This window comes from Bison bison, unplaced genomic scaffold, assembly GCF_000754665.1.
Source record: "Bison bison bison isolate TAMUID 2011002044 unplaced genomic scaffold, Bison_UMD1.0 scf7180017864461, whole genome shotgun sequence".
Classification (NCBI taxonomy): domain Eukaryota; kingdom Metazoa; phylum Chordata; class Mammalia; order Artiodactyla; family Bovidae; genus Bison; species Bison bison.
The window spans coordinates 9,745,289-9,755,452 of NW_011495023.1; positions in this window are offsets into that span (position 1 = coordinate 9,745,289).

Sequence of the window (10,164 nt, forward strand, 5' to 3'; positions counted from 1 at the left end):
CACACAAACCCTTCACTAATTCTTTATGACTTGTGAAAGATCTCCACTAACGTGAAACTGTCCTACAGACACTGTGTTGGCCAAAAAGTTTGTCGTTTTTTCCATAAGATGTTATGGACACTTCACGTTGGTTGGCAAACATTAACTCCAACCATTGCTTATTCCGTTTTGTGTTTACTGCCTTGACAGATCTATTGACTCATTCACCAGTATATTCATCAACTAAACCTTTGCTTTGTATGGGCTATAGGCCAGGCATTAGGCAGGTTCTATGACTACCTGGAAAATAAGACAGCTCCCACTTGGTCACTGAGGAAAACACCCCACAGGGAAATGTGAATATGACCACAGGGCCGTTCAGAAAGGTGGATGATTATTCTTCAAAGTCATATTATATTATTGGATTGAAGTCATTTGCTCCAGAGTAATTTGCTTGATTATTCTATAATCATTAGAAAAGAATCAAAATAGCCTCAGCCAGTGAACTGGGATCCAACATGGATTGCTGCCCCTGGAGAAGCCCCTGAGCCTTTCTGACGTGGCTCTAGGTGGCTGCGGGAGCAACTCTTCCCCCTGCCCTGCTGGGAGTCCTTTCATAAGGAGACTTGCAATCGCCACATGCATACTTCCTAAAACATAGTCATATTTTTATCTCTGCTTTTACATGCTTGACTTTCTCTTCCTAAGATGCATGGATTGCTTGTTCTTGGTTGTGTTCATTTTGTATCTTATTTTACAGTATTGTGTGGTGTACTTGGTCTTAGGTGCTCATGAGTAAGGCATCGGGTTAATCACACGCTGGTTTCAGTCCTGATTCTATCACTAGCCATGTGACTTTGGGTAACAACACTAAAGGGGCTTTTCTCCATTTTATTGTTAATCTATTATATTAACATTAATAATCACAATTATAGTCTTTTTGTTACTAAGGAGATAGTCTATTCAAGGTGATGGGTGCTTTGCCTATATTCACTCATTCTCATGATGTCTTTTTTTTTTTTTGGCAGCACCACACACACTGTGGGATCTTAGTTCCCTGACCAGGCATCAAACCCAGGCCTTGGGCAGTGAGAGCTCTGAGTCCTAACTACTGGACTGCCAGAGGAGTCCCTCATGATGCCATCTTTTGATAAAAATGGTTTTAGCTTTAGCTTCTATCATTGAGAGTATAGAATATGCCCTTCTAGGCTGGGAAATAATCCATCTGCAGTGCAGGAGACCCAGGTTTAATCTCTGGGTTAGGAAGATCCCCTGGAGAAGGGAATGGCTACCCACTCCAGTATTCTTGCTTGGAGAATTCCATGGACAGAGGAGTTTGGTGGATTACAGACCATGGGGTCACAAAGAGTCGGACACAACTGAGCGACTAACACACTTTCAAACATTCCACATATCTTCTTTCATTTAAGACTCACAACAATCTTAGGAAAGAGATGCTCTAATTGACTTCATGGTATGCATGAAAAGTTGGGAGCATCGAGCCTTCAAATTATTTAAGTTGCGTACTTAGCAAGAAAGTCCAATGAAAACCCAGGTGTACCTGATACTAGAGTGAGCCCAATTTCACAAAAAGTATTTTTATTCATTAAAGTAATATCCACGTCTGTAGATATATTAGAAGGGTGAAGATGAGAATAAGATGAAAATTAAAAGCCTTCATGCTCAGTTTCCTTCCCCAGAGGTAGACTGTCACCTTCCCCACCCTCATCCTATACACAGTACACATCACCTATGAGCTCAGGATTCACTAAGTGTGTTGAACAACCTGCCTTTTTTCCCACTTAATGTATCTCCAAGTTATGTGTGTGTATACACATATGTATATATATTTTCTTTGTTCTTTTTAAAACATGCATCACAGTTGTCTACTGACTGAATATTCCAGAATATGTCAGTTAACGAAGCATTTCTCTACTGATGCAGGTTTCATCTGCTTTAAGTTTTACTGACATTTCAAACAAGTTAAACAGACTACTTTGATGCAGATATCTTGGCATGCTTGTGTCTCTCCCTTCCCACTTGCACTCCAAACAACAGTTTATGAGTTAATGTTGGGCAGGGCAAAAAGGCCAAACGAACTTTTTGGCCAGCCCAATATTTTCTTGTTAAATCCTGGCATAACCAGATTTTAAAACTGTACCAAGCTGGATGGTGAACGAGGGTGTGTGAGTATGTGTGCGTATGTGTCTGTGGTTTGTGAGCAGCTACATGAGGAAGGAGTGCAGATTATCTTTGGGTAATAAATTAGTCAGTTTAAATCTCTTTTCTGATGAAGTCAGTGTGTAACCCCAGAAGGAGACCACTAATGCTGTGCTTAACCCATCCTCCCAGTCGTCAGCCAAGCCTCTTTTTTGATTCCTCAGGGGATTGAATAGCATTAAAAATAGATGAACAATGGCTTATTCAGAATCCCCTGCAGGCAGAATTGGTCACACAGAGGGCACACCCTGTCAGCAGGCCATGTTTATTGAGCATCTAGACAGCAGACCTCCGTTGAAAGCTCCTAACTTTTCTACAAGCCCGAGTACACATCAACCCTGGGGCTGCCTGGTTCAGCCTAAAGGGTCTGAGAATTTGGTATCAGAGTGAGCAGGCTTCAGTGTTACAGTATATGTGTGTTCTGAACATTGCCAACCTGTGTCAAATTAGTGTATTCTATGGGGCATTGTTGGAACAGAATTGTTGGTCAAACTTGAATTCATTGTATGTTGATGTCAACGCCCCCTTGACAGTTCTGTGGACAAGTCAGCAATTCTCCAATTGCCTCTGCCCTCCTACGAGCTGAAACTCCATGTCTTCTGCTATCAGTAAATGATTAAATCCATCATTTTCAAATGGAAAGAATTGCATCGATTTTAGACATAAATCTTTCTTTTTCGAACAGGGTATGATTTCAGTGTGACCTGATTGCCTCTGTGTACAGACACCAGGGAAGAGTGGTGTGGGTCGGGCCACGATAGTTGAGGGTGTCATCAGAGTGTAATATGTAGTAAACATCATGAGTGTGGGTAATCACTCTAACTGGAAAAAGCAAGCAATATCATGCAGGCAGGATTTAAACTGCAAAGGGCATGACTGAAAACTACTTCCTAAAAATGAAGAAAATATTTAAAAGAAATACCATCTCTGGCTATTGGTAATTCAAAATGATAACACAAAATTCTACTTGGTTTATCTATATTACGGACTCACTTCCTACTCCACTGAACTATTTTTCCAGCTCGTGTACTCTTCTGTGAGGAAAGCATATTCTTTTGATCCCATCACTTGATGCAACACCTTGTCTAACAACAGCCTTAGGTTTACTGAGCTACAGGTATTTGCTTCCTCCTAGAGCACAAAGGCCTACCTGTTGGCCCGGGACTTGGGCTAACAGTCTCAAGTTTTTCACTGAATGAAAAGAAGGGGTCTCAGATCATCCCACAAGGGCTCACACGTGATGAACACCCACACAAATACCCACATTCACAAATATATAAATATATAGTGGAAGTATATACCGGCACTACATTTACAGTCCTTATTTTATATTCAACGGATGAGAGCTTGCTTCCCTTAAGCAAGAACAAGTTGTGGGGATAAATCTGAAACATGTCAGATGGCAAGGGAAGTTCAATCTCATGATAAAAGAATCTCCTAAATGAACTCAGTAAATTGTTGAATATCCTTCTTGTTCAAGGTTGAACAATATTCGCTTGTATGTGTATACCACATTTTCTTTATCCAATCATCTGTCAACACTTAGGTTGTTCCCACACCCACAGCTATCGTGAATGATGCTGCCATTGAACATGGGAGTATAGATACTTCTTCAAGATGGTGATTTCATTTCCATTGGACATATGCCCAAAATTGGATTGCTGGATCATAATAGCGGTTCTATTTTTAATTTCTTGAGGAAGCTCTATACTGTTTTCCATAGTGGTGGTGCTATTTAACTTTCACATTAACATTGTACAAGGGTTCCCTTTTCTCCATTTATCCTCACCAGCCTTTGCCATCTCTTGTGTCTTTGATAATAGGTATCCTGATAGGTGTGAGGTCATGTCTCACATTTGGTCTTGATTTCTATTTCCTAATAATTAGTGATGTAGAACACCCTTTCATATAGCTGTCGGCCGTTTCTATGCCTTCTTTGGAAAGTTGTCTATTCATATTCCTTGTTCATTTTTAACTGAGTGATTTATTTATTGTTATTTGAGTTTCTTATATATTTTGGATATTGGCCTCTTATCAGGTATGTGATTTGTAAATATTTTCTTTCATTTCATAGGTTATCTTTCCATTCTGTTGATGGTTTCCTTTGCTGTGCAGAAGCTTTTTACTTTGACATAGGTTCACTTGTTTATTTTCTGCAGGATGGGCAGCAGGAAAGCTGACCCACCGTGCAGGTGTCTCTGAGGCTCAGGCCCCTTAGACCAGACTCCGAGCTGATGGCCTTTCCAAATGAAGGCAGGGGTCCCCTTGTGCCATCGTTGGTCACTGTGTGTATTGTTTTTCTAAGGGAGATTTAATAAATGTCATTTTGAAATGCTAACCTTTATTTAAAAGAAACACTCAAGGTGTATTAATGATGATTTCCCATTTTGTGTTCTAAATATAAAGTGTTCTTTAAGAAAAAAAACACGATTAGGAGATAATTTTAATTATTTTTTAGCTCTTTGTCATCATTTGTTAGCCGTTTTTCTGTCAGTATTACTTTTGGGGTTCAGTTGCATCTTCTGGTTCCTCTCTTTCCTCTCTGTGGCTCCTTGCAGTTCATTTCCCTAGGGACAGCACTGGCACCTCATGTATTTACCAGTGGAGAGGACTCCTTGACAGTTTCCCTGCACAAAATGAGCAGCTCTCTTGTCAGGAGGCTGTTTGATCCTCTCACAGTCTGGCCATCTGTTGAATAAACACAGGCTACCAACAGTTCAAAGTATAAACACATGTGAAAAAACGCAGGACTTCTCTGTGTGGACCCCTGCAAAGCAAATGGCACTTGAATAATATTGCGCCATTTGGAAACATCTTATTAGGCATGAAGTTTAGCAAACAAGGCATTCAAAGATCATTTTAAAGTTTGCTTTTCTGTTCTTTACATCTGTGTCTCTTTTGCTGTCTCGCATACAGGGTTGTCGTTACCATCTTTGGACTCTGTAGGAGGGGGTGGGGATGATTTGGGAGAATGGCATTGAAACATGTACAATATCATATAAGAAATGAATCGCCAGTCCAGGTTCGATGCAGGATACAGGAAGCTTGGGGCTGGTGCACTGGGATGACCCAGAGGGACGCTATGGGGAGGAAGGTGGGAGGGGGGTTCAGGATTAGGAAAATGTGTACACCCATGGCAGATGCATGTTGATGTATGGCAAAACCTATACAATATTGTAAAGTAAAAAATAATAATTTTAAAAAAGAAGTTAAAAAAATAAAGTTTGCTTTTCTGACTATTTTCTCTGAAAAGTAATAAGCATAATATTTTTGGCAAAAACTCTTACTATTTCCCTTTCATTTTTCCTTATCTTTTCTATACCCTCTCTCTCTCAGTGAAGGCTGTATCCACATATCTTCCCTCTCCTGGGGAGGTAGGTGTATGAGAAAGAAGGAAGAAAGGAAGGAATTTTAGGAGTTTGGTCTTCAATGCCAGTCTTCAAATCTAAAATAGACATGTAGGTCCCATTCCTTGAGTAGAAAACTGATTTCTTGGTTTCTTGGTTTCTTGATTTTTTTCCTCTACTGTTTCAAAGTCATATTTTCTTTTTCAAAAAAAAAAAAATATATATATATTTTCATTTTTGGCCATGCCACTTGCCATGTGGGATCTTAGTTCCCCAACCAGAGATTGAACCCATGGCCCCTGCATTGAAAGCACCGAGTCTTAACCACTGGACCATCAAGGAAGTCCTCAAAGCCACATTTTCTGTGTATTGACAGTAATGATCTTTTTGAGAGAAGCTAAACACTGGGTGTTAGAGAAGACTTGTGAGAGTCCCTTGGACTGCAAGGAGATCCAACCAGTCCATTCTAAAGGAGATCAATCCTGGGTGTTCTTTGGAAAAAATGATGCTAAAGCTGAAACTCCAGTACTTTGGCCACCTCATGCGAAGAGTTGACTCATTGGAAGACTCTGATGGTGGGAGGGATTGGGGGCAAGAGGAGAAGGGGACGACAGAGAATGAGATGGCTGGATGGCATCACCGACTCGATGGATGTGAGTTTGAGTGAACTCTGGGAGTTGGTGATGGACAGGGAGGCCTGGCGTGCTGCGATTCATGGGGTCACAAAGAGTTGGACACGGCTGAGTGACTGAACTGAACTGAACTGAAACACTGCTTATGGAACATGGGAGCCCAGGAGACTCATTTTTGGCAAAATCTCATTAATACTTCCAGTTCTCTATGTCAGATTTACTTAGGCTAAGTTTAATCCTAAAGATGCACCATTAACTAATCTTCTTGCCCTTTTCCTTCCTGTGTTATCAATGTCAACAGCAAACGATGAATCAAGTGTAAGACGGGAGCTCAAGCAATCACATCAGAACAGGTTGTCTCCGTGGTTAAGATCATCTTGCTTCCCAACTTTTTGCCTTAATTTTCCAAGCATCTTCCTTATATGACTTGTGAACCAAGAACAAAGTATTTTAAGTCCAGTAATACAGACCAGTAACTATATTCAGTATCCATCTTAATTTTCTGAGACTTGGACTTTGAGTTGTTATTTTATCTTTGCATTCATAGTTACATGTAAAACATAACAGAAAATTTTGTTGGCTATTTTAATCCCCCTGGCAATAAGATACAGTGTTTGGTACAATAAAAGCACAGAACATCTTGTGATGACTCCTCTATGCCAGGCACTGTTTTAAGCATTTTTTATCCATTAAATCACTTAGTTATCACAATTTATGAGGTGGGTAGTAATATTAAACCAAGGCACAAAGAGATAACTTACTTGCCTCAGGCTACACATCTAATAAATGGTAGCATCAGAATTAGACTATAGACTACCTAATAGAAATAGGGGATTTGTTATTTTTCCTCCCCCCAAAACATATTTAAGTGCTGTTCGTAAAGGCCATTGCATCTTTCCACTTCACCATGCTTTCCATCACAGTTGCCCTAAGGCCTGGCTGCTTTGAAGTCAGCCTGGACATCTAGGGGAACTAAGGAGAAGCTGAATTACAGACACATTAAATTTGGGGGTTTAGTGCTATGTTTACGTGGTTTGAAGTTACTGTTAAGTGTCTACTAGCTCTCCTGGTTTAGAAATGAGTTCTAGAAATAACCTTACTGTCCACTCTACCAACTCACCTGTCACTGTAGCACAAAAGATGTAGGTCAGCGTGCACTAGAACAGGCCCACCAGAGCCCAGTGTGCACAGCTCTAAAGTAGGTCACATGTACAAGAAACAGATTTGAAATGTACATGGACAGAAGCTTGTCTTCCAAACCTTGCAGCTCATAAATTAAATAAACTCAGTAGAGCTTTTCCTAAACTTGACAGCAATCCTAAAAATTTACTTTACATTACCATTAGCAAGTTGTGAAGCTGAAATAAACTTTTTCTAAACAGTGAGAAATAAGATACACATTTTGATCAACTCTGCCAGGAAGAAGACTAATTTATCTTTCTAACACTCTGACAGAAAATGCTATGGAAATATAAATCAGCAATCAAAGGATATACAGCCAAAAACATATGGGGGAAAATTAATATGAAAATGTTTCAATTAAAAATTAGAAACATACTGCTTTTCTAGATTTTTCTGTTCATAAGCTTTCATCAATGTGTAACTTGTAGTAATTTCTTTTTACATTTTAAATTAGTATTGACTATTATACCTACTTTTGTAGTCTTAATTCTGTGTGTTTTTTTTAAAGAGCCCGTTTATCTGTAGTAGCTTCAGGTTGGTAGAGTGAAAACTACGTTTGCTGGAAGGACCAATGTGTACTCAGATACATATGTTTTATAGCTCATGACACAGGATAATTATTCACTTTTGGAACTCTCTCCTTTCAAAATATTACTTAGGGACATAATGGAATTCTTGAACTGGCTAGTTCCAATGAGAACCAAAAATAAATTCTTTCAATGTGAATCTTTTGAAGTAAACGAAATATAATTTCCTGGTTACCTAATAAAACATGACAATCCTGTGTCATGCTTTTAGTAAGATTTCTGGGATTTAGGGGTATTGCAGAGTGATACCACAAGAAGAAGAGAATCCAAATATGGGGGGCTATGGTCTACTAGCAAATATTCAATAGGTCCATATGAGTGTTAAACTGCTTAGTAACTGTTTAGAGACTTTATTTAATCTTATTATCTTTTTCTTGGTTTTGTCATTGTTGTTCAGTCGCTAAGTCATGTCTGATTCTTTGCAACCCCCATGGACTGCTGCACTCCAGGCTTCCCTGTCCATCACTATCTCCCAAAGTTTGCTCAGACTCATGTCTATCGTCTCAATGATTGCATCCAACCATCTCATCCTCTTTCTTGGTTTATCTGTCTGAATAGGCTCAGGATTGGTTCAGAATTGTAGTAATGGTCTGGAATAATATTTTTTCATTTAAATAATGATTATGTGCCTGCTGTGTACAAACATTATCCCAGGTGCTAGTGATGCACCAACAAACAATCACATGGGTGTCTTCTGCCCTGGAGCTTATATTCCATGGAAAAAGATAGGCAATCAAGAAGGATCCTTTACATGAGGATCAGGACAGGATTCTGGTTCCAAGGACTCAAAGCTCCTCAAGTACTACCTATCTAAAACACCCTCAGATGGCCATCCATACAAGAAGCAAGAACTGAGGGAGCCATACCTGAAGGATGTGCAAATGCAAATACACACAGCTGGTCATCAGGATCAGTATCACAAACACAGAATCTTGCCTGGGTCAGTGAAGAAAACCATGCTGTGAATTTTATACCTTTATTCCACCTGACTCCCTCCCAGGATCCTTTCTACCTTTGAAGTTGTTTGTGGATTCACAGTGCTATGTTTAAGATGTGTCAGATCTTATACAAAATTTCTATTTCTATTTTTATCTCTATAATTCAAAAATAAATGAGACTCAGACCTTGTATCTCTCTCACTTTGTCATTTTTCTCTCAAAGATCTTATATGAAAACAGATAGGATAGCATCCATTTTAAGACTAAGATGAGCTACAAAGAGAGGATTTCAGTATCCAAAATACCAAGATAGCATTACTACAAATTGAGAAAACACAATCTGTTGTTTTGTGCCAGCCTCCATCCTGCTCAAGCAAGCGATATTCATCGATGGTAGAGAATGTGCCCTCTGGCATGGCTTCTCTGAGTAAACTCAGAAAGTGTAGTTGTCATAAGAAAATTGCCTGACATCATTCAGAGTGAAGCAAAGTGAGAGACATGGGATAAATCTAAGTTGTTTATTTGAATTGCAGGTATGTATCATCCACTATGCCAAAGACTTTGACTGTGTGGATCACAATAAACTGTGGAAAATTCTGAAAGAGATGGGAATCCCAGATCACCTAATCTGCCTCTTGAGAAATTTGTATGCAGGTCAGAAAGCAACAGTTAGAACTGGACATGGAACAACAGACTGGTTCCAAATAGGAAAAGGAGTTCGTCAAGGCTGTATATTGTCACCCTGTTTATTTAACTTATATGCAGAGTACATCATGAGAAACGCTGGACTGGAAGAAACACAAACTGGAATCAAGATTGCCAGGAGAAATATCAATAACCTCAGATATGCAGATGACACCACCCTTATGGCAGAAAGTGAAGAGGAACTAAAGAGCATCTTGAAAGTGAAAGTGGACAGTGAAAAAGTTGGCTTAAAGCTCAACATTCAGAAAATGAAGATCATGGCATCCGGTCCCACCACTTCATGGGAAATAGATGGGGAAACAGTGGAAACAGTGTCAGACTTTATTTTTCTGGGCTCCAAAATCACTAGAGATGGTGACTGCAGCCATGAAATTAAAAGACACTTACTCCTTGGAAGGAAAGTTATGACCAACCTAGACAGCATATTCAAAAGCAGAGACATTACTTTGCCAACAAAGGTCCATCTAGTCAAGGCTATGGTTTTTTCCTGTGGTCATGTATGGATGTGAGAGTTGGACTGTGAAGAAGGCTGAGCGCCGAAGAATAGATGCTTTTGAACTGTGGTGTTGGAGAA